This window comes from Prenolepis imparis, unplaced genomic scaffold (genome assembly GCF_030444845.1).
Source record: "Prenolepis imparis isolate NDT839.2.m4 unplaced genomic scaffold, iyPreImpa1.0 SCAF_5, whole genome shotgun sequence".
NCBI classification, from domain to species: domain Eukaryota; kingdom Metazoa; phylum Arthropoda; class Insecta; order Hymenoptera; family Formicidae; genus Prenolepis; species Prenolepis imparis.
In genome coordinates this window covers 14375486-14400465 of record NW_028141163.1, presented here as the reverse complement: position 1 = coordinate 14400465, position 24980 = coordinate 14375486, and the positions used below count along the sequence as shown (strand labels likewise).

General features: G+C 33.8%; 1 protein-coding gene across 3 annotated transcripts in view; it reads left to right on the top strand.

Moving 5' to 3' along the window:
• Positions 1-24980, top strand: part of LOC145936364 (neuronal calcium sensor 2) — a 123908-nt gene that overhangs the window by 68196 nt on the left and 30732 nt on the right. Inside the window, exons 1-2 of one of the 3 annotated variants that reach the window (XM_083038524.1) lie at positions 5449-5568; positions 7973-8453. The exons of 1 other annotated variant lie outside the window; for it this stretch is intronic. The gene's annotated coding sequence lies outside the window, so the exon portion shown is untranslated. Of the gene's footprint in view, positions 1-5448; positions 5952-7972; positions 8454-24980 lie in introns of those variants that run through there. One more of the 3 variants, XM_083038522.1, reaches the window with a different exon arrangement.

Here is a 24980-nt window from a genome sequence, read left to right as displayed (position 1 = left end):
GAGAATCTTTGATCTTCAGCAAAGATATCGACAATTGTCATTCATTTAAACTTTCAGCTCTTTTAGTAATTCACCAACTTTTAAACGATTCCGACTTAAAAGTCATTATGGTTTTGACGTTTTATTATGAAAACTTTTGTTTCGTAATTTACCTCATTGTCAGAGATCTCGCTAAAAAATTAAACGTTAAAAGTGGAATATCCTGTATAACTAAAAATATGGCCAACATTCATATTTGTTTTAATTTAATAACAACATATTTAATTCTACTTTATACTAGATATTTCAATTTAAAAAAAAATTAATTATCAATACAATGATATTTTATTTTCTCGTTTGATTCATTCCATTTGTTATTTAGGAACTAAGCTTTTGTTAGCTTGAAAACTCTTTTTCTATAGTGCTTTCAAAATAATCGGTTTCCACAGTCTCATTTTTCTCACCGGATAGATGTATCTCACCCGAGTTGCTTTAAATTCAACGTTGTGGCGGGTATTCACCACGAAACCGTGTCGTTTCTTTTAAATCGTATATCGTGCACTTACGAGTAACGTTCTTCGGCACGTAGTGTACATTTCTTGCTCTCGTAACTGTTTCTACTGTGAAAAGTACACACGGGAAAGCGAATCTCGCAGGGACGAACAGAGCTTTCCTCTGTGCGCTTTTTGCTGATTCTGTCTTAAAGATATGGAGAAAGATCTGTGAAAAATTCTGTCTCCGCGACATAACGACGAATATATCGCGGTCGATGTTTTGTTCTGCTTATTTCTCGACGATGCTCGTATTTTAGAGACGTTTTTGTAAAACAATTCCTTACGAATATATCCCCGCCTATGCTTGTCAACTATGCTAATGAAGCGAGGGAAAAGAAACTAGAAAGAAAAGAGTGTAAAAGAGCTAGAGCGAACTTTTCTATTTCTATTTTTTATTTTTGAAATATATTTCTTAAATTTTAAATGTACATTTTGACCGATTTTTCGCGATAACAGCGTTTCTATTTAAAAGAAAAATTTATCTATGTAAAATCTATGTAAAATTCGAGATACTGACATTTAAGGAGATTTAGCATTTTTAGATACAACATAGATAAATAAACGCGAGACTTATGCAGTTATATTTTTACATAAAGATAAAAAATGTTAGTATAAACGCAGATTTTCTTTATTAATTAAATAATGTTCTATATAAATATATTCCGTTATACACATGTGAAAAAATAAGAGAACAATTTCTTTAATAACCAGTCAATGAAGCAGAGAGAGATTGCATCTCTTGTCAATCTCATATTTGAATAACAATTTAATAATTTGTTAATAATATCAACAATTTCAACTGAAGCTGCCTTTTACATATACGTGGCTATTATGAGTTATTTGTTCCACTAAAGAATTCCAACGCGATCGATATCGCTTGTTGCTGGCGCAATATTACAAAATTGCAGATATATTGACGTTGTTTATGCATTTTGTTTACTACTGGATGCACGTGTTTTTATCTCGGATCGTATCTTTCATGATTGCTAAAAATTGCTTTTTTTTCCATGGTCGAGCAAATTGATGTATGAAACGTCGAAGAAGACACGTACATATATGTATATATGTATGCACACAAAATGATATGTCTTGTTCTTTGCGAGACGAATTTACGCATAAACTCTCTACTCTTTCCTCTCATGCACATCGACGATCGTTGGTGCAGAAAATTGAAAGGCCGCACGAAAAGAACGATGCACGTTCCACTTTTTTGGGCGAACGAATTATAGCTAGATGGAACGAGTGTAATAGCTGCAAGGTTGCACTATATTGACATAGAATCAATTTAAAGCTGCTGTGCGACGATTTTTAATTGAAAAAATTACCATTTTATCGTTGCGTGATTCAATCAATTTATATTTCTTGTTTTATTGCAGATACTTTACTCGTTTAGATACTTTTATTAATTATAATATAAATTACGCATACACGTATAATAATTGTGTTATTTTCATTTATTTTAACAAGAAAAATAATGCTTTTTATCGAATAAATCCGCAATTAATGTATCCAATTTTGACCAGATTAATTGACAAGCAATTTGCTTACGTAGTTTATATTTATCGGGTAAATGTAATCACGCGTGATTAAAATGTTATTCATCTAATGCGGTACAGAGTAATTATTGGAATGTATAATTCTTGATATTTTGCGATTTTCATGACGTTTATTTAACAGTCATAATTGATTTACTATTATTGTATATAATCGTAAAAATACGTACGTATATAAAAAGCAGCTCAGAAGTGATAAGAAAAATCGGATGAAACGAGAGATGTACTGGAATTATTATGAATGGAATCTAGCTAATATTTATATATCGAGCTGATAAATTATATTTATATGTGACAAGATATATTTTGTATGTTAATTACGATCTATATCAGTTTGCTCTTCCACATTAAAATAATAATTATAGAAAAAAAATTAGTTTTTTTTGCAATTTTTAGTCTGGAGAAATTTAATAAAAATAAATTTTTCTATATATTTTTTATGTAATTTAATACTGAAATCTCGCTTCTTAATATTATAACATTAGAAGAAACTCAATTTTTGGATATAATTGTTTTGTTCTATATATATAATTTTTTCTTTTTCCTTTATATCTCCCTTTTTCTGTACAAACTTTTTACGTAGGATCAGCTTAAATTTAACGATACTCGTAACAAACTCTAAATCCCTTTGCGCCTCAATTCATAATTCACGTCTCCTCGCCGTTACGTAAAATAATATTTTTTCCTTGTTAAGATACGTGATTGAAAATATATCAGTGCTGTAAAATTTTCCGCGTTGGCATTTTGCGTGTATTCCGATGAGATTAGATGCGCAGGTAAAACTCGTTCATATTTATCGAAAGAATTTTCGTTTATTCACGGACATTTATATGTGCATGGCAACATGTACAAACATATATAATATTTATCGTAGCCAAACCAGCGCAACGATTATTGATTTTTGATCTCTTTCAAAAACCATGAATTTGAACGAGCGCGTATCGTTTTTTTGCCTACGTTTTTGCGCATTCGCGATGGTGGGTGAAAAGCTAGCTGCCCTTGCGTTTCTCTCTTTCCCTTTTGCGGCATCGTAAAAAATGGTACCATACGATGTGCACCTGTCCCATATGGTTTCTCTCTGTAGCACGATTGTAACACATCGCATTCAGGCCTCAGCAACAAAGCGTTAATCGATATTAATTACATCACTCGGTTTCTATCATTCGAATCCATTTTCAGCTCTGTTGAGCCGACGTAGAACGGGCAACCGTTTGGCTTTCCGCATGGGATCGTGCAATGGATATCGATGATCGCTTTTTGTTAAAGCGAGATAGTTGTATTTGCATGGAAATTACGATATTGTGCCGGACAATTCGACTTTCGATGTGACATAACGAAACGTGACGCGCCAACATTCGGAGCTTGAATTTCAAACGACGCGTCACTTCGATATGCGTTACGATGTAAAGTAAGATCAAATAAGGCCACATATAATGTGATATATTTATTCAGAGAGTGATATAAATATTTGAAAATTTTTCTAAAATTTATGCATTATTGCATATATATATAATTTATATGTAAAATTTAAAATAGATAAAATTATAAATTAAAATTCGCATTACTTTCAAGATCGTGTGATAAAACACGCTTTATCAAAATACAACACCAGATATAATTTTCACGTGTGCGATTATCGTGTGAGACTCATGTTAATGGAATCAGGCGGTCTTAAAGTTCATACATATATAATACATCGATTCAATGTGTATATTAATTTGTAGGATCGGTTATCTCGTTCGCAAAGTCCGCGATATTATAATACTGATTTACGATATACATTTATCTTCGTTAGAGTAAAATCGCGGTAAATTCCTCGCTAGTAAGCATCAGCATGCGCAAGGAACATGAATTCTTCGATTATTCTCTTTCTAGCAGTAGATGTTCATTTGCCTCTTTCAGCGTTGTTATACTAGTTTGATTAAGTAAAGTTAATTTTCCTACAATGTGTACGCACGAATATTTTTCTGATTTTTTCGTACACATTTTACGCTATATTCTAGTAGAAACACGAAACGAGAACTAGTTGAACGTTTAGTAATACGATGCATGTGGGCGCGTATATGTTTACCTGCATTTACAGTGTTTATGTATACGATTTCAGTCAATAATTTATCAAGCAGCGAATCTGTCCCACATTTTTGCTCCCACATTAGAAAGCAGAGCTAAAAATGCAAATATTATTATACATATATGCTAATATAGTAGCAAAAATCTATATAGTAACATATACACAGAGAGAATTTTCTCTTAGAGTTTACCCTGAAAATCATGGTAATCGTGGGACAATATGGTATGGAAAGAATTTTATGAGAATTTCTCTGATTAATATTTTTGTCACAATAAAAAATAATATCTATCACAATAAAATATAAAATATGTTTGATTAATTTTACTAAAAGTATAGTAAAATTTACTAAAAGCATGGTAAAATTTATCAAACATATACTTCTAAAATTCTTTCCATACCATATTGTCCCACGATTACTATGATTTTCAGGATAAATTCTAAGAGAAAATTCTCTTCGTGTATTTTATATATAAATAAAATATATATAATATAATATTATAATATATAAGCTACTATATTAATATATACATTTTATTTCTGATTTCTAATATAGTACAAAAATATGGGACAGATTTATCGCTTGATAAATTATTGACTGAAATCATATATATAATATATATAATAAAATACATATAAAAGCGTGTTGAATACACGAGTACACTTGAAAGACGCTCTCCTTTTTTTTAAAAGTGATGACAAGAAGTGCATTGCGATATTTCATCAAGTTCCCCCTGTCACGAGGCACTCCGCAATGCAATCGCTCTGACAGGACGTTTGCCCCTCGTAATCCATGACGATTCTCATCGCGAGACGTAATCCTTAAACGATCTCTCGTGCTCTCGTAACCGACGCGGAAATGCGATCGCGCGTTAAAACGTCGATGTCGCGCGATGCACCAACGATATCTAGAGCTGTGCAATCGTTCGACCATATGCGTGCAAAACGGTTAACGTTAGCGAATACCGTCACCGACGGTAGCGGATGCGGCGGAAGAAGTGAAGAAGAACATGGGGATAACTGGGTAGAGAAGGTGGTGAAGAGAGTGGCGGAAGATACGTAACACACTTTACGGGCGCGAACGGATAGAAACGGAAGCAGGGCCGTATATAGACCGGAAAAGGGTGAGAGAGAGAGAGGAAAGTAGGAGGTGGAAGCTTTCGCGGGTTGAGAGAAAAACCAGAGGGTGGCAGCAAGGGTGGGAAAAGGAGAAGGGGCAGTAGTGGAGGCCATGAGGAATCTTACGGCGGTGGGGACGGCGGCTCGTTCAGCACGCAGGATCAGTCTCGGGGAGAGAGACCTCGCACCGCTGCTTTTGCCTCGCTCTAGCTAGTACCTCCGCCGCACTCGTACGCGCTAGAAAACGCGCCGCGCCATCGTTGACGGGTTTTCAGCCGCGAAAGAAACGCCGCGGGTAACAAACACACGCCTCTCTTTTATTGTCGGTGAAAAGACGGGACGCCCGCCTGTTGTGCGAGTCGTTTTCGTCCAGATTGTTTTGCCCTGTCGTCTATCTTTTCCCTTCAAGTGGAAGAAGGGCTCCGCGTTTACTCGCAGTTACCGCATTTCTTTCCCTTTTCTTTACTCCGATATCCACCTTCTTCTTCGTCTTCGACCCCGCGCGTTCTGGTGATCACGTCGGTTGTCGTTGCTCAGGACGGTCAACAAAGGGCCGGCTGAGGGCGAAGGAGAGAGACAGAGAGTGAGAAGAGAATCGCGTGCGTCCTCGTTCTGTCCTCTTTGATCGAGCACGCACCCTTCTCGGTCGACGAAGGGAGAAAAGCGAATATACCGCGTGTAAGGATCATGTCACGCCGCTATCAGCTCGAAGTGATAATCTCGGTGTTGTAGAGAAGCGCATAGGGCCGCAGCAAAAATAGGAGAAAAAAAGTGAGAGAGAGAAAGAGAAAGAGAGAGAGAGAAAGAAGAAAAAAAAAGACCAATTAAGAATCGCGCTGGCGTTTAAATCGCAACGTAGTACGGTCTAGAGTGTCGACCCTTTTCCTTACGAGGGCGTGAGTGTACGACTAATTAACGAGGGATGCCCAGCATAGTGACGGGAAAGGAAAAAGGGGAACGGGGAGTCACTGGCCGGGTTGAAGAGCCAAAGATAAGGGAGGAGATTGTGTGCGTCGTATAGGTATTTCTTGCGAGCAGTTTGCTCGGCAGGTCCCCAGGGCGTACCGAGTAGAGGGAGGGCCGCGAAAAAAGCGAAAAATCCCTCGATTTTTCCACATCCTTTGTTCACGGAATTCCCGAGTAGCTGTCGAGCTCGCGAACGTCGAGTATATCTACACGAGGCTGACGGCGGTTCGCTGTCTAAGCGTTTTACAGCCGACGTCTCTCTTTGAATTAGACAAAGCGGGGGATATAACGTACGTCTCTATAATGTAACGATCCTTTTCCGTTGAATTTTCCAAAGTCAGCTCGTCGTACGCTTTTGCACGCGAGGCGAAGGAGAAATAAATAGCTGAAAGGGAATTAGGGTCGTTCGATATAAGATCTGGCTTTCCGATCACGTCTCAGACCGTTAATTCCCTCGAAGATTAGTCATTTCGTGGGTCACTCGGGAAGAATTTTATTAAAATTAATCGAGTTTTTTATTGAAATAATACGAGAATGATGATCGAGCTCAAAAGCTTTTGAAGATGAATATGATTAATGCGAAACGCAATTAATGAAAATAAAGAAACTTATTTATGCCTACATATTGCGCTTAAAAGTTCTGCTTATGTGTATTTATCTTTTTCACTAATTTAGATTTCAAGCTCTTGTTTATATTCTTTGATAAATCTTTGATAGATCTCGTTAACTCATTTCGTAAAAATTCTTTTCGGTTTATCTTTAATGATTAATTTCAAAATAAAATAAAAAAAAAAAATAGTATTTGGAATACAGAAAGTTTAATATCACTTTTAGTTAGTTTATATTTATGTAAAATTTTATTCAATCTTAATGAGAGTAATCAAAGTAACTCCGTCATTAGTTTCTGTAATATTAAATACTAGGGCAATTAAACTTGAGATTAGCTTTACGCGCGCAAAAAGAGAAGTCAATGGAAATTGCTCGTATATTAAGATTCTACGGTCTCTACGGAATTTCTAAGAAACTCGGAATGAGACTCTCGGGACATTGATTTATTGCGACGTATCTATTTATATATCGTGGTAATATGCGAGATATTACATCAATAAGCAATTTGTTCTTATCTATTTTTATAGACACGACGACGTTGAATGACGTATAGATACGAAGGAAAAAGAAAACGCCATACGATACATTCTCGAAATCGATACATTCCTCTTTTCATCCATTGTGCGTTTTCGTGCTATGTAAATAAACAATTCCGTCGCCCCCACACGTTTGTTAGATTAAATGCTAAAAAAGCAACATTCTAATTCGGCAGTCGATTCCGACGAGCTTGTTGCTCCGTCGTCGAGAGAGCTTAAAAATTTTAAATACGCGTTCTAGATTAAATTCGACCCATACATATACGTATCTATGTGTACATGGCCGCGCGCAATGTGTCCAACACAGCTTTAAGCCGCACGCTTAAACTTTAAGCACGCTCCGGAAGGGGAGAAGATAATGCAATCGGACGGCTAATGGGTTAAACGCGGCCGAGTACCTGCCCTCACCCTCGTTTCTCTCTTTCTCCTCCGTGTGCAGCTGCGGCCCTTTTATCGGCCGTCATACATACCGGGACGATACGATCGATAGCGCGCGAATATACGCAAAAACACCACGCCGCTGGTCGAAGCGTAATAGCTCGCAGCGGCGAGGCGAGATGATATAGCGTTGCGATGTGTGATCCGCAGGACGCAGCAGGTGAGATAATATGCGCTCGCGAATTGCGCGCGAGGGTGCGCGAGCCAGGAGGGTACCATCGTCGTGCCGGCAGTGACTTGCGGGCTTGCGAGACTTGCGGACTGACACGTTTGCGGCTTGACGCAGCTTCGACGTTACGTTCCATGTCGTGTCGCGAAGGAGCCTGTGCCAACGACGGCGATCTCGCGGGCACAGTTTTTCGGACGAACGACGGCTTCTCGTGAGTAATCCAGTTCGGTTCGGCTCCTGCCAGCTTCTTCCCCATCGTTATCGTCGTCGTCGTCCCTGGACGCGCGAGAGAGATCAAGCTCGGCGAAAAAGTGCAAACGCGACGTACGAATTGGCTAATCGCCTCCTACGAGAGAGAGAAAGAGATAGTGAACGTTATCGTTTATCTCGAGGGATATACCAAGAGAATATTGCGCGACAGACATTGGCCTGGCGTCGTGGAATAACGCTACTACTGAACCGGTAAGCTTCTTTCGCGCGGGTTTATTAACGCCTTGTAATCCTGAGATTTCGCGGAGGAGAGAAATATCATCGAGAGATACCTTCGATATTCTCTTCATTTTTCTTCTCTACGCCACCCCTCTCGCTCCGGTCACACGTTCGAACAAAGAGACAATTATTAGGAATTGTGGGGAAGTTTTGAGGAAAAATTGAGAAATCGCGATATATATGATATTGCACGTTAAATATCATTGTAAAAGTATAATTGGTATGTTTATTTGTGATGAGATGGCGATGCGACAATCGAATGTAAAGTAGACTTTTCCAGAGTTATAACATCGAAAACTGAACTCGTCTAAAGTGTACCTAGACTTTTTTGGTTTTGCACCCTTTCTAGGCAAGTTGACAGTTTACTTTTCTTTACGATTTCTTTCAATACAAATAGCAAGTAGTACTAAAATTCGATTCGTTATTTTGAGAACCTATCGCTATTACGATAGCGAAGATTTTTATGTACGCTGATATCGAAGAAATAATTTGTTGAATCATAAAGAGGTCAACAATGCGTTTGGATCTCTCTTTAAAAATCTTAAATATCACGCACAATAATAATTTATACTACTAATAATTTATTCGCCATTTAATTCTGCGATAGCACTTGCAAATTTTTAACGTGTTAATTTATAAATGTGATCATTAAACAAGGGTTGATTAATAATATTCGCGGAACAATAGAAATGTGGATTAAAAGGAAATAAATTAATTCTACATTATATGTATATAGTGTAAAAATTCGTATATAGAATGACTGACGTGACTTGGAGGATACTGCACGTAAATTCGAAATACTCGGATTCGCGTGCTTGGATTAAATATAATCTCCTGGAAGAGTAAATTAGGGAATACGTTCAATTACCTTGAGTATTTGCGTCACGAAAAGTCGAGTCATTGCTCGCGTCTTGTGCTGCTTCCGTACCGTTCCATAATGAGACACCCTGTATATACGTTCAATTAGAATTAAGAGCTTTACAACAGCTGCTTCTCCGGACAAATTAAACGTTCGACAGATTAAAACTTCACACCGTTAATCCATCGTCGTTGTTTTACAATAATCAACGTGGATGTAATAATCGTTTTTTAGGTGAAAACTTTGACTGAACTTAAACTGAAATGTTATTCTCTTAGGGAAGATTTATATAATTCAAGTATATCTTTTTGAAAATGAAGAAGAGCTAATTATTTATGCAAAATGCTATTATACAGATGATTTATATGTTATTTTTCTCTGAGACAAATATAAAATAATAAAAGTCGCGTTTGTATTTGCATATGAATATTTTCGATTTTTTTACGCGAGCATAAATTGACACGGTTTGAATAAATTATGCAAAATAAAATGCCAAGAAACTAGAAATACTTCGAGACTGAAAAACTTCGCGAAATAACATCCTAGCTAAAAGAAATTAAAGTCATTTATGACGATATATTGTCATATGTTATTATGTAATATTGAGATTAGATAATTTCTATTAAATAATATATATATAATTAATTATTTTAATATAGTTATTTTATTATTATATTACATTTATTGTAAAGTTATAATAGTATTATATAGTACTATATATGTTGTTATATAACTAATATTTTTTTAATTTTTTTATACTAAATCTTTTAATGTTAGGTACACTTACTTGTAAGAATGTTCGATAATAAATAACAAGCTCATAGAGTTTTCTATTAGTTCTCGGTTTAAATGACGCAACGGGCAGTGCCATAAAACCATTTTTGTACGATAACGCATTTCATGACTTGACGTCTAAACGATTTAACACTCATCTTGTTGCGCATTAACAACGTTTTCCATCGTTCAATCTACCATCGCCCTATCCAACCGCGGTGAAGCCATGCTTTTGCCAGGCTTTTGAAGTGTCTGCATAATTCATGGTCGATCTCATAGCGGTAACCTCTCTCGTCCATCATCTTCGGCTCGTCGGCCGTTTTCATGTTCATCACAGCACACTTGCGATGTAAAGCGTACTCGAGATAACACCGTCGAAGGCAATCAGTTTCCTGTTTTTTTTTTTTCAGCACATGAGAAATAAAAAAAATCGATTTTATATAAATTTTGCCTACACACATACACATACACACAATATTGATCTTAGCATGTACGTGTGTAAAATTTATTTATTTTCTTGATATATTATGAAAAAAGTAATAATATAAGGAATAAATTTAAAAGTTTTAATAGTCACAAATATGATAAAATATCTTAAAACAAAATAAAAACCTAATATATTTTGAAATAAGATTTTTTTTTTTAAGAAAATTTTATTTATGCCACAATTTTTAAATTTTGTAAAGAACATTATTTTGAATTATTTCTGAAAGTATAAAACTTTTGGCATCTTTATTCCACTTATAATTGCAATTTTTAGCAATTTTTAAAAATACTGCAGATAAATTTTATACTCAAAATATGTTAAAAGATATGAATATATGACCTATAAGAATATGTTTAATAAGAAAAATGATGAAATATATTTTTAAAAAATCTGTTTTATATTTATATGAATTAGAACGCATGATTCTTCACGCATTTATTTACACGTGTACCAGAATTTTTTTTATGTTAAAATTTCATTATAGTAGAGACCACGAATTTAATAGAAATAGCCACTAAAGTTATGTTTCATTTCGTGATAACACAAGACTAAATAAAGGGGTAAATGCACATTTATTGATTTTTCAGACTTTTTAAATACGGAGAAGCTGCGTTAAAGTCCAGACGTATACGCTGAAAGTAGCACAAGGTCATGCAACAATAATTCCAAGTGTAGTTTTTATCTTTTATCTAAAACATTTTTTATTCTGACAGTTTGTTTAATATTATGACATTTAGTTTAATATTAACTAATATACGAGCCTTATGTTAATGTTTTTATGAAACTTCATCAAACATTATAGGTCAAGGAAATGTCAGATTAAAAAAAAATATTTTATTGTTTTAAATATAGTTGAAAAGCGTCATGAATGTTGAAGCACTTATAAAAATATTATAACTTGTTAATTAAAAAAAACACATGCAATTTCTTAGACTTTTACATAAAATTTTTATAAGAAAAAACTAAAATTTTTTAGCAGTTTTTAGCAGTTTTTGCATCTTTTTATTTCTCTCTTAAGCATGTATATAACACATACTATTTTATTTTAATACTTTAGATTGTATAAAATTTAGAATTATAGATATTTATTTTGATTTTTTATTATTACATTAATAATTATATACTATGTGTTAAATTGAATTGATCAAATTAAATACATATATTATAAATTTTTAAAATTTTTACAAAATATTTAAACATGACTGTCGTTTCCAAACCAAAGTTAATTTATTTTCATTTGTTTGACATTCGATTATATTTAATGATAGATACATTTGATTTTATATACATATAAATTATTTTAATGATTTTACACAAAACATGCGATATTTGACTTAAATTTAATATATAATTTGAAAACATATAAACAAGTTTTATATATTTTTAAAACTTTACGAGAGATTTGCGCTTTTTTTAATGTCGAGATTATTGAGTAAATTTAAAAATATATAGTATATATAAAATTGTTGGTTGACATTTCCTTGTCATACCCATAAATTACGTATTCGTGAAATGCATTTCGTAAATTATCGAATTAGTGACAAATTCGGATGAACGACTAGCTCGCACATTCGTAATTCGGATCTAGATGCATTGCTGTAACATACAGAGACACGTATGATATATGTGAAAGCTTGATGAAAACATATATGATATATGTGAAATCTTCATATGAAACGATAACTACACACAGAAAACGAAGCCTTTGTTCTCATTCAATCGACACGCTGCGTTCGATCGAAGGCAATTTGAATAATTCCTTTCGTGCCGGCTCACCGGTAACTTCTTAAAAAGACTTTCGATAACTGTGTAAATCGTTCCGATGGTCGTTACGGCTAAGTACTCGAATCGATACGAAATTTTCTTTTATACTCGCTTAAACGATTTTCATTGCACGGGGGGGGCTTTGTCGCACGATATTTCTGACACTTAATCTAGGGGAATATTAAGGCATTTTATACGGCATTATAATTTCATCATTTGATTCTTATTCTGCAATTTACATATAATTTTTTACTAATTACTTATATACATTATGTAAACCAAAGAATGTTAAATAACGTAACACGTTTGTTTGAATGACGTATTTTTGAACGTATATTAAACTTTCCACGAAAATCTCGACATAACTTATATTAAAATCGTATAAAAGTATAAAATACGCGCGATTTTATGCTCACGCTGTAAAAACAAAATTTTGCCATTTAAAATGTGCGTGACATCAACCGGATATTTGTGTCGTAACACAAATTGAAGATTTCCGTTTTCTTGCTTCGCCGTTTGATATATCGTGTGTAATCGGCGTAATACAAAAATTACGAGACAGGATACTCGATGACCGCATTGTTGGTCTAATAACAGAATGAAACCTTGACTCGCCAATTCGACTTCTATCGTATCTAGATGGATCTTTGCTCGTATTGAACTCTATAGTAGTCACCCTTGACATTCTAAGTCGTTTCTAACTGGATCGTCATCATTGGACACTATTGGGTGTATCATAAGTCAATGATTTTGAATAATTCAGTGTATCGAATGTGAGAGGAATAAACGTTTACATAGCACGCGGTGCCGATTATGCAAACGCTACACATAATTTCGAATGATATAATTTCATATTGGAGAATACGATGAATATATAGAGAACGCGTAGAACGCAATATTCGACACAATATTTCACTCGTTTGTAATTTGTAATTTATAATTTTTTTGTAAAATATTACAACTGGAGAAACCTGCACAACCGTATATTATGTTATAATAATATTTTCCAGTCAAGAGAATATTTGCAAAATCTAATAATATATATATTAACAATAACATCAATATTATGATACAATATTATAATATACAGGTAATTAAAATGAAAACACATACACCGAGAGAGCTGGTATATAATTTATAATTTAATACATTTGTTTGACATATTTGTAATTTCACAACAAAGGAGAAATTACGAAAGACCTGTAATGAGATATGGAAGCCTGTAAAAGGCTTTAAAAGGGCCGGTTACTTCTTGTTATCAAACGATTTACAACCAGATTCTTATCCAATCGATAGCGGCGTAAAAAGAAACAATTTTTATCCTTATTTTTCGAGGCGAGCCGTTTCGAAGAATCGATATCAGAACATGTAGCACGACAGCAGGATTTAATGCGGCCTTGAGCTATTGATCCTACTAACCCCATTGTACGTGGATCTTTCCTTTCGATTTACTTACGCTACACGTGCGTTCGGTCGAGCGTATATTGAATTTGCTTAATCGTATTCACTGCATAGGTGATGATATCAACGCGCTACAATATATAATCTTTGCATCATGATCGGATAATAACGATCGATTAATCATAACAACGCTCATTTCGAGCGATACTCATCACGAGTCTAGTGTAAATGACATACACTCTCACGTGCATCGATTGTCTATAGTCTATATAATTGATCTTCTCACTTTCAATAATTTTGATATTTTACTGTATCTTCTAATCGTTCTGAATATTATTAGCTAAAGAAATAATAGTGAAAGATCGTAGTGGATGATAATTTTATTCTTATAAATTATTTATTATTAGCATTACAACTGTTTCACTGATTTTATAATAGGACAAACAATCATAGATATAAATTGTCGTATACTATTTATGATTTGCAGTATTCTCTAGTAGAAAAGGTTGAATGTAACAAAACGCGAGAATAAAAACTATCATCTAACGGTCTAACGATATCATATCAAGAGAAGAAAGGAAAGAAAATTATACCGGTCGAACGAACAATTTATCACACACACAGAGACACAGAAACCAATTGTTTATGATATAACGTACATTCGTACATGGTTGAAAACCAAATAAAACTTTTGCGAAAAATTCACGAGAGAAAATGATTAATAGCCGCAAGGGATCAGACATGGCAAATAAAATATCTGTCCAGGGTGTCTCTCCCCGGAGGCAGTAAATCCCACTACGCGATCTCAAGGATCCGCCTGCGATGGCGCGAGGCTGTAAGACGAGATTGTATAAAACCTGATAGTCAGAGGCGACGTAATGGTCGACCGTAATGCTCGATCGTAAATAATAAACGTAGGAAATTTCCTCAGCGAGATGATTGTCTCATCAAGTCGTCGCGAACTTCATGATCCTGTTCGGAGGCTGTTATAGGTTTGAAAAAGGTCAGATAAATCGCGGGAAGAGGAATGCATTTAGAGCGGGAACAAGAGAGAGAGAGATTTAATACGTTCCCGATCGAGTTGAAATTATTCGCCGAGTCGGAAGAATCGAAAATGAGTTCGACGAGTGTCTTCGTCGAGGAAGGACAATGATGGCGTAGGGATCAGGCTTCCATCTGATACGTAATCGCATCGCGACGAACACTTTTCATCACGTTTTCATTCCGATCGCGAATAGACTATCATCTGTCGTCGTATGCTTTCGCGATTAGGAAGGCTCGTTATAATTATCGGTTTTATCTCGTTTTTCTCGCAATCGCGCGAATCCGTTGTACAAATGTCATCGCGCGCTGCGGTTTCTCTCTCTCTCTCTCTCTCTTGTGTTCCAGATCGCTATCTTTGACGTTTCGATGTCGAGGCACGTATTGATGTTAACAACGCGAATTGAATACTAAATATATCTGCCGTGGTGTATCTCTTATGCAATGTTACTGGAATTAACGGACGCGTGCGGTGACTTCAATTGCAACACTCGTCCGACTCCTTGATTGATTGCACACGCAATTCAATGTAAACTTGTTTCAGTAAAGTGCAGTCACGGACTGTCGAGCTTAATAAGATGAACAATTGGTATGTGACTCGAAAGTTACAGACATCGTACATTGGGCTACCAATTAGTCGAGATCGCAACCGCGTGCTTCTTTATATCAAGAAATATTTGAAGATAGTAAAGTTTGAATATGTGTACTGAAAATTTGAAAAACTTGTATATTTTCTTTTTTTATTTAAAATTTATAAATTTATATTACAATGTAATTTAGTCTTATTGCCGTAATTATATACATAATTATTAAATGATAGAATATTTTTACATTTTATCTTTTTTGAGTACAACATATAGCTACATTTATTTATTGTTTTAAAATATTTTCGAATTATTAATTATATTACACACATGACTTATTACAAATATTGCTTTTTTCAATCAATCAAAAACGATTTATCATATTCAAATTAATTTAGCAGATTTACTTAGCCAATCTCAACACATTCTAGTTTGAAGGAGCAAATTAATAAGAGAAATAAGGGATTGAATAAGTTTGGCAATGAATTAATATTTGTCTATTTATTTTTATTTGAAATTTCTAGAGAGAAAAAATTCCCATCTTTCGAAAAGTATTGTATTTCCGCGATGTGGCTTAGATCCAATGCTCGTGTTTGCGTCTCGGAACAATAATGACCGCGGCATGTATATTTTCATTCTCAGAAAGCGCGCACGTATCTGGAAAATCTTTTCATAATCCGATGGAATAATGTGCTCGCTAAAATTAAACGCGGTTGGAGTCACTCAAACTGCAGTATGGTGAAAATAAACGTTAGTTATAAATAGATATAGAGTGCGGCGATTCGTACGATAAAATTTTACCGGCGATGTCGATCTAACAATAAGTCCTTGACGTCCACCGTCCTCTTTTGACATTTGATGATGATGACTTATTTCTCGGCACCATAAAACATTATACTTCCCTGGAGGGGGAAAATCAATTTCTCGCCCAATAATAGCCTACATTTGAATACACATGTTTATTGCTCTCCCAAAGTTCATTCTCGTCCCAAGTATGTTCCCAATAAAATCTTTTTATAGTACATGTGTATATATATGTATGTAGTAGTTGGCGTATCATTTCATGATTATTAAATCAAAGAAATTACCGTAAGACAATCTGATTGTGAGACGCCAAGTTCACGCAGCATTTCACTTTCTACGTTTGTTATCATCGTCAATTCTCGTGAAATTATTGGCGGATTCGCGGTAGCAGATTTCATATGTACGGCAATTTATCACATGGCATGTTCGCTTTACATCTGACGAATTTTTCATGAAGGATTTTAAAACGACGGCGCGTTTAAATCACGTACAATTTATGCAAATCCTTTAATTTAAATCTTTTAATTTCACTACGGCGGCGCTCGACTAGGAATTCTATCTTTTTAGGGATCGCTCCGAAAAAATACGCGGCAAAGCTTCATACGTCTCTGAAAAGCTCTGCTCGCGAAAACGAAGAACGTGCTTTCAAGAGAATGAACATGCAGAATTTACGATGTGCGAATATTCACGACGACTTTGCGATTCTTCTCTTCGATCACTCCAATTATTATCGATCAAGCTGATATACAACGTGCAATCAGGTAGAGTAGTGTTCTCTCGTATAGCGAAAGGAGTCGTTATGTGAGCAATGACAATGCGGATTGTAATTGGAAGCGATCGTTCGATTCTTATCTCTAGCAATGCGTTACGATTTTGAGCGCTCGTGAATTCATGTTCTATTTATCCGCGACCGAGGCAGGCGGATGAAATTTAAAAGAGTCGTGAAATTCGCGAAGAGTCGGCATTCTATAAGCACACTCTCGAGGACGCTAAAGCGGAGCGAGAGCCAAGAGGAAAGAAAGGGATGGAGGAGGGATTAACCCATACGTTCAATGATCAATGGAAGGTTGGGGATGGTCATAGGTATACGCTTACGTTGAGGGATATATTGAAGGATATATGAAGGAAATATGCGATGGAAAAACCCGAGCGATCTTCTTCATCCATAAACGAGAACTATGAACAAACTGTACGAGTAGTACGCGATGAATTCCTAATGATACGATCGAGCCCACTCTAGAAAGCTCTTTATGGCATTTAAAAATTTTACACGGTATATAAACTGACATGCCTCTGCTCGATTATTATGTATAATATGTATCCGGACGTTAACTCGTTATTAATGATTGCATTTTGAATCCTAAAATTCATGTCCGAACCCTTATTGTACGATTTTATGTGCACGGAAATTAAAATTATTTATCAAAAATGTTTATCTGCGAATTTATAATGAAATGAAAAAACGAAATAATATACGATAATGGAGAAATATATGGCATATTGAAAATAAACGCATCTTTCGTGAAATATATATGCATATTAATAACATATTATTTATATAACATACATATGTTTTTAATGTTTTTAAAAAAGATTTCTCTATATAAATTTTTATCGCAGACTTTCCAGTATATTTTACATGAATAAATCTTAGCTAGAATATATTCGCATTCTGTTCCTTTATATTCTCTACTGTGATGCATACAGCCGCTATGAATACGTCATATACACGAACGTCTCAGTATGCAATTTACTTTGTATTATGTAATGCATGCAATTTACTATGTACGCCGAAATATCTTTGAAATACGCGTAAACTAATCTTCGTGATTGATACCGACTTGGAAACATGCCTATATAGGATAGCGTGTGCAAAAGATAAAAATTCGGTGAATTTTCTCCGAGACCTAGTTTCGACTGATTCCCCTCGTCTTTGAGAATCATTCTCCCTATTCTGAAAAACGGTTCACAAACTTGATCGAACTACGATGCCAACGTCGTAAAATACGCTGAAGAAGCCTTAACGATGGAGAAACTGAACGGGTCTCCCGGAAACGTAAAAACGAGTTGGCAACAATTCGAAAATAGAATAAATATGTGGCTTTTTGTGTATACATATACATTGCAGAATTTCTTCTATATAATTTTCTTAATTGCACGAATTAGAGTAGAAAATATAATTAAAAATTTATTTATTTATTGTTTTTAATGAAATAAAAAATATTTTTTTAATAATATATAATTTGTTATATACATATATCTATATATGAAACATATTATTTATTTTTAATATCATTTTTTATATAATTTTATATAAGAAACAAAAGACTTCCTTGTTACTTTATTTTTTTTTAAATTTAACTCAACAGTAAAATCAATAAATAATATTCGAATATTATTCAAATATAATTTGTTATATATATCTATATATGAAACATATTATTTATTTTTAATATCATTTTTTATATAATTTTATATAAGAAACAAAAGACTTCCTTGTTACTTTATTTTTTTTTAAATTTAACTCAACAGTAAAATCAATAAATAATATTCGAATATTATTCAATGCATGGCTTTATGGAAAATCAGACTTGATCCCCGACATTGCGGTTTTTCAATGCGAAAATGCCTCGACGTTCTCGACCTCACAGCTTTCCAACAGCTAGAAAGCCGATTAGTTTGCCACGTGTAGATTTATTTCAATTCTGGATATCTCGAATTCACAAGGGAAAAGAGTCTTTCAGTTTGAGTCGATAATTCTTCGTTCTCGCATCGACTCGCCAATGATGTACTTCATTACCTGTGCAAATTCGTCCCTCGAGTCTCGCACGAATAATCAAGCCTCTCGTCGAAATCAGTTAATTATACCGTGCGGACTCTGTCCATTTCATTATTTGATTCGCATATCGCGTGTCTCTAAACAGGTGAAGCACATGATCAATATATTCGTACACGAATAGTTCGATCGATTCGGGATATGCAGCTCATACGCAGTTATGAATGTTCAGTGTTCATGAATACTGAGAGAGTACAATTGATATGCTTATCATATACTTCTTTATAGAACTCTTGTTTCTGATTAGAAACTACAATAATATTTTCTGTAGAATAATTCAATAAAAATTTTTAGCAAATAAATACTCTCCTTTGAAATATATTGAAAATATTAGTATATTTTATTTAAAAATTAGAGAGAGAGACGAAATATAATAATATAATATATATATTTTTTAAACAAAAAATTATACATACAAAGGGCAAATCTGTTTTGGCTCTATTGAGCATTTGTATTTCTTTCTCGTATTTGTTTTGTAACCCACCGGTATGCTGACTGTAGGCGAAATGTTTTATGTATTTTCGCGCGAACAATGCGCCGAGTGAATCGCACGGCAGTGGAGTCGGAGAACCTTACCGGGTTACCGGGTTTTATCGTATGCAAACGTCGAATCTCCGACCGTAGGATAGGGGGATGGGTGACGTGCATGGTAAATCGAAAGTGTGGGGGATGTACGCAAACACCGACAAACTTGGTATCGTGGTCATGTTGACACGTTCATCGGACAGTCGAAGTCGAGGCGATTCAAACGTACTGCTGAAAGGATTCCATGATTCGGGTGAAACGGAGATACTTAGTGCTCGATTTTCGACTGTCCGCAAATCCTCTTATACCGATCAATTTTCGTCTAAAGTTTAATGCTTCAAAAGATTTACCGAAAAGACTAATCTAAACAATTAAACGAAAAAAAATATAGAGAGTTATTTCTCAGATGATTTTTATAAATGCATTTTCAAGATGTGCGTGCATTATTTTATATTTTCGTAAAATCGCTGAATACATCTGTTATTTTTGCGTTGTGAAAAATTATATCTTGGAAAACAGTAATGATAAATAGTATTTCTTTCAAGCATATAGATATTTTATATCACGAATATCGCATTCATATTATTTTGCAATGGATATATATAATTGTTGCATTTTTACAAATATATATAAGCGTGCTTGAAAGAATTCGTTTCAACATTTCGACCAAAACATAGCCATAAAACCGTAATAGAGTCTTAAAGCTTGTATTTCTACACATAATTAAAATTTATTTTTTATTTCTTTATTAAATATTATATAAAGTTATCCCCCGAGTTATTCTGTATCGTTATGGGCCGGTTGTTCCAACTTCTTGGTAAGTTTTACCCGACAGGTAGCATATCTTCGTCTCTTTTTTAGAACTTATATGAAAAGAGACGAAAATATGCTACCTATCGGGTAAAACTTATCAAGAAGTTGGAACAATCGACCCTATATCATTTAAAATACGATGAGACAAATGTCATGAGAAGCTAAAAGTTTCTCCGTTATCGTAAGCAATTGTTGAGAAGAGTTAAAAACTTTTCCGCCGACTAAGAATTCGTATCTCGTGTTCTTTAACGCGGCGCTCTGACCATTCGCTATAATTCCTTGAGGGACAAAAATCACCGGAAGCTTCAAAGGTCGGTCTATGTACGGATTCTAAATCGCGCGATGAAAATAGACCATAACGACGATGCCGCACTGCGGGCGAAATAGTTGCTCTAGATGATGAAGGGAAAAAATTCACACCGCAATGTGGAAAACTCGTACATCTCTAGCTTTATACATGAATTTTTTGTGAATTGGACGACTGTGATGTGCATCGCAGTTAGAAAAATTCTAACTGCGATGCATATCTGCATATCGTTGCAAAAGTTACCAAAATTGCCAAAAAAATTCTAGCAATAATTAAATATATTATATTATTTATATATAATTTATACACACATATATATATATATATATACATATATATATATATATATATTTAAACTATGCACGATATAAACTCTTTTATTTACTTATAAAGTGATTTTGTGTTACTATCAAATATTTATATCTAATTTATTGTGGATCCGTGACATAATAACAAATTTTTAAAATATAATTTAAAAATCTTATGCATATTGTATCACACTTAAAATAATATCGATAATAATAAAGATGATACATATACGATATAGAATATTATTAACTAGTTATGTAATTACGGTTGTTGTTAAAATAAAATGTAAATGTAAATTAAAATGGAGATGTACAGTTTGCTGATAATATGAAAACATTTCTCTGTTTTTCTGCTGTAATATATTTTTTTAAATATTTTGTTTAGTTCCTTCTTAAAACAATTGCTTCAATTTTTTTAAATATAGATTTTAATTAAATATTTAATAATTATAACTTATTTTTGTAAACATTTCCATCAAATTCTGGTTTATAACAATGTTTTTTATTTATATTTTACGCTAAAATAATTTTTTATATACGTAAAAAAATTTTTGCAGATTTTGCATCCATTTTTCATCGTATATGCATTTATCATTGACTGCATAAAAGTTTTGCATCTGTTCCGATAAACTGAACGTCATCTGAATGGTAATGAATTAATCGAATAACATAGAAAAACAAATTTTTATTAAAATGCATATATATAAATTTTTTAAATTCTATTTTATTCGTGGAATTCCGTACCGGCGATTTCGCACGTACGCAACTTAAGCTAACATCAATATGAATGTCACGTCGAAAGCTTATTTATGTATGACGAAAGCGTCGTTTTGCTTATGTTTCTAAGCGAGAAATTAGTTATGCAGATTAACCTATAGTTGTGTGTGCGTGTGTGTATGTTTCGAAAGTTTTAACGCAGGTTGTATACAGGTTGTGGAGTAGACACGTTGCACTGCTACACGTACCAGTCTCGCATTAAAAAAAAAGTTTAACCAAACTTCCTACTTCGTAGATACAAGTAAGAATAATATCCATTTACGACGTGTCCGTGCATGTTTTGAGACGAAAAACATGTCTCGCGTAAACTTGAAAGTTTTGTTAAGTTTACGATTAGTGTTATATGACTTTAACGGTAACTAGTTCTGTTGGAATACTCTTTTCCCATAACACGCGAGAACAAGCAATACAATTTTTTTCTGCAGCATGGCTTTATGTTAAATTGGAAAGTAAGGCAGAATATATAGCGAAGAACTGCAATGTATATCTTCTTATTGAAGAGTTATCATATTAATAATTGCTTTCCTTAGTTTTTCTATTATCTTCTTTATACTATAAAGACATAAAGTGAATCATGAAATGGCGGTTGTTTCTACTTGGTAAGTAGGTAACACTTTTAACAGGCAGACTTACTTTAAGATCCCTCGCGGAGATGCAACTTTGTTCTGATGTCGAAGTAAAGTGAATTCGTTCATTTTATGCAGGTTGCAAAATAGATTGTTTGTGTGGAATGCCATATATATTCTGTCTTTCTTATATATTATTAGGGATATCTTTATCTTTGATCTATACCAGTCGTATCGTACATTTTGCGATAGCAAAATGAATGCAAAGTGTAATCTTTTATGAAAGTATTTCGAGTTTTCAAATATCAAATTTTTTAATGCATCTCATAATTAATCACTTTGTGATTACACACACATATTTTAAGAACATTATCAAGTGTAATAATTATAATTAAAATTATTTAATTTCGAATATATATTCACAACATGAGTGAAAATTGTATATCTATATGTAGGAATATAATGTCACACGGACATTAAAAGTTAATAAAAGTAATGTGTAATTGTTAAGAATAATAATGAAACGCACTTTATATATATCAAGCACAGAGAGCCGCTCCTTTTAAATTTCTCTTTATTTCACGCAAACCAGACATTACAATAATTAATTATGAGAGCAGTTTGCGCAATAACTAACAATCGTGTATGTTATGGTTCTGTATTAAAATTTAATAGCGTTTCTAATACTAATGGAGCGCATTTACGCGTGTTATATTTCGTTTAAAACATATGTGCCGTATACATATACTCTATTAGTGTCTTTTTAAATATTCTCTCGTAATTCAGTAATTTAGATTAGTATTTTTAATAAAATAAACGAGGTATAAACAAGGCTTAATAATTTAGATCTTTCGCAATGATCGATATTTCGCATAAAATAATGTGCGATATTATGAGGAGGAATAAGTGATGTTTAGAAATCAAAAAATCAAAAATTAAAAACATTACAAGATACACTCATCGTAATTAGCATATCACGTTTAACATTTACACTTGATACGCAAATTTTTATAGATACATTAATTATTACCGAACAAACAAAAATCTGTCTTGTAGTAACAAGTCATGATTTTATTCACATTCTCTGAAATACTCTGTATACTGTCGATAGCAATTTGTGATCGCCATTTAGTAGCGTTAATTATATTTTTTTCAAAGATTACAGTATCGTAAAACATTGATCTATTCGATAGTATAAAAAGTCCACTGTATAAATACCAATTTTGTATATCGCTGTAACTATCGTAGGTTTCTCTATCAGCTTTATCTTTCATACTGTTACAAGTATAGGTTGTCGCAGTAGAGAATCCCGTCTATAGTCAGACGCGCGGCGGCCCCGTCGCGTCGACACGAAATGCTTTTCATGCGTGCGGCCTCAGTGCACACGCGTATAACACATAGCTCTTATATACATATATTCTTTATGTTTACGACTTGGTGTATTTTCCGCGTGACAGTTGAAACGTTTTATACACATGTCTCGATTCTCCGGCGTGCTATCGATCTGTTCGCGCGCGCGACTATTGCTGTGCCGTCAGGAGGAGAAATACCTGGGGTATTTCTGACGCGGTTTGAAAAGCAGTCTCGACTCGCATCCATGAACATCAACTTCACAACGAATGTCGCGTTACTGAAAAGTTTTGTGCGGTACTTTAGAATGCAGTTTATTTTATTCTAAAAAATTCAAAATTTTAAAATTGTACACGTAGATAGAGTGTTATTTTTGTTATTTCGGAAAACGAATATATTTTTAACTTTGTAAAAATATGAAATTATACGCGTCCGACAAATGCAATTTTTTTTTTAATTATGTGGTACTATTTACTGAAACTAATTTCAATTTTAAATTCATTGAAGTTTTGTGATTTTCATTTTGCGCAGCGTACTATAGGCAGCTCAGTATTGTCGTCGTGTGAAATTAGATAAACTTTGATTCGCGGTGACGTCTGCGAAGCGTAACAATTCGCAGCTAACTTTTGAACAGACAGGATCTGTCAATAGATTGTTCGACGTTGAAAGTCAATTTGATTATTATATCGGTTAAACAGCGAAAATTTCTATGAACGTTGCAGATATTTATCGATTATTTAAAATTAATATTATTTGGCGTTGATTTTAACTGAAAAATTATTAAAAAATAATTTAAGTGTAAATATGTATGTATGTAAAAAGAAATTATATATTTTCTTTCTTTTTTTATAGAGAAATATAAATCTCTATACTAAAGAAGATAGATTTTTGTTGAAAATATAATAGATTCCTCTTTTTTTCAATAATCGCGTTATGCGTTAGGATAATGTCTTTTTACGTAACAGTCATTCGCGCATAAATTTATAATGTACTACATAATCAAGTATTGAACTTGCAATTAGCACATGTAGGCGTTTGATGTTTACATTTCACGATTTCATTTATTCCAAAAAATGTATAAAATTAATGTGATCACGTTTAGATTATCCCTTCGTGCTTGCATAAATAAATGCGTAATACATACGTAAATAAATTGCGGAAAAACTTGGGGTATGTTTTTGCAACGACGAGCAACTCGACGTATCTGTCACAGTTGGATAGGATTCGTGTTATTGACAATCGCTAGCTTTTCAAACTACAAGGGTGCAAAAATGTAAAAACGTGTTTGCAACACAAATTTTATA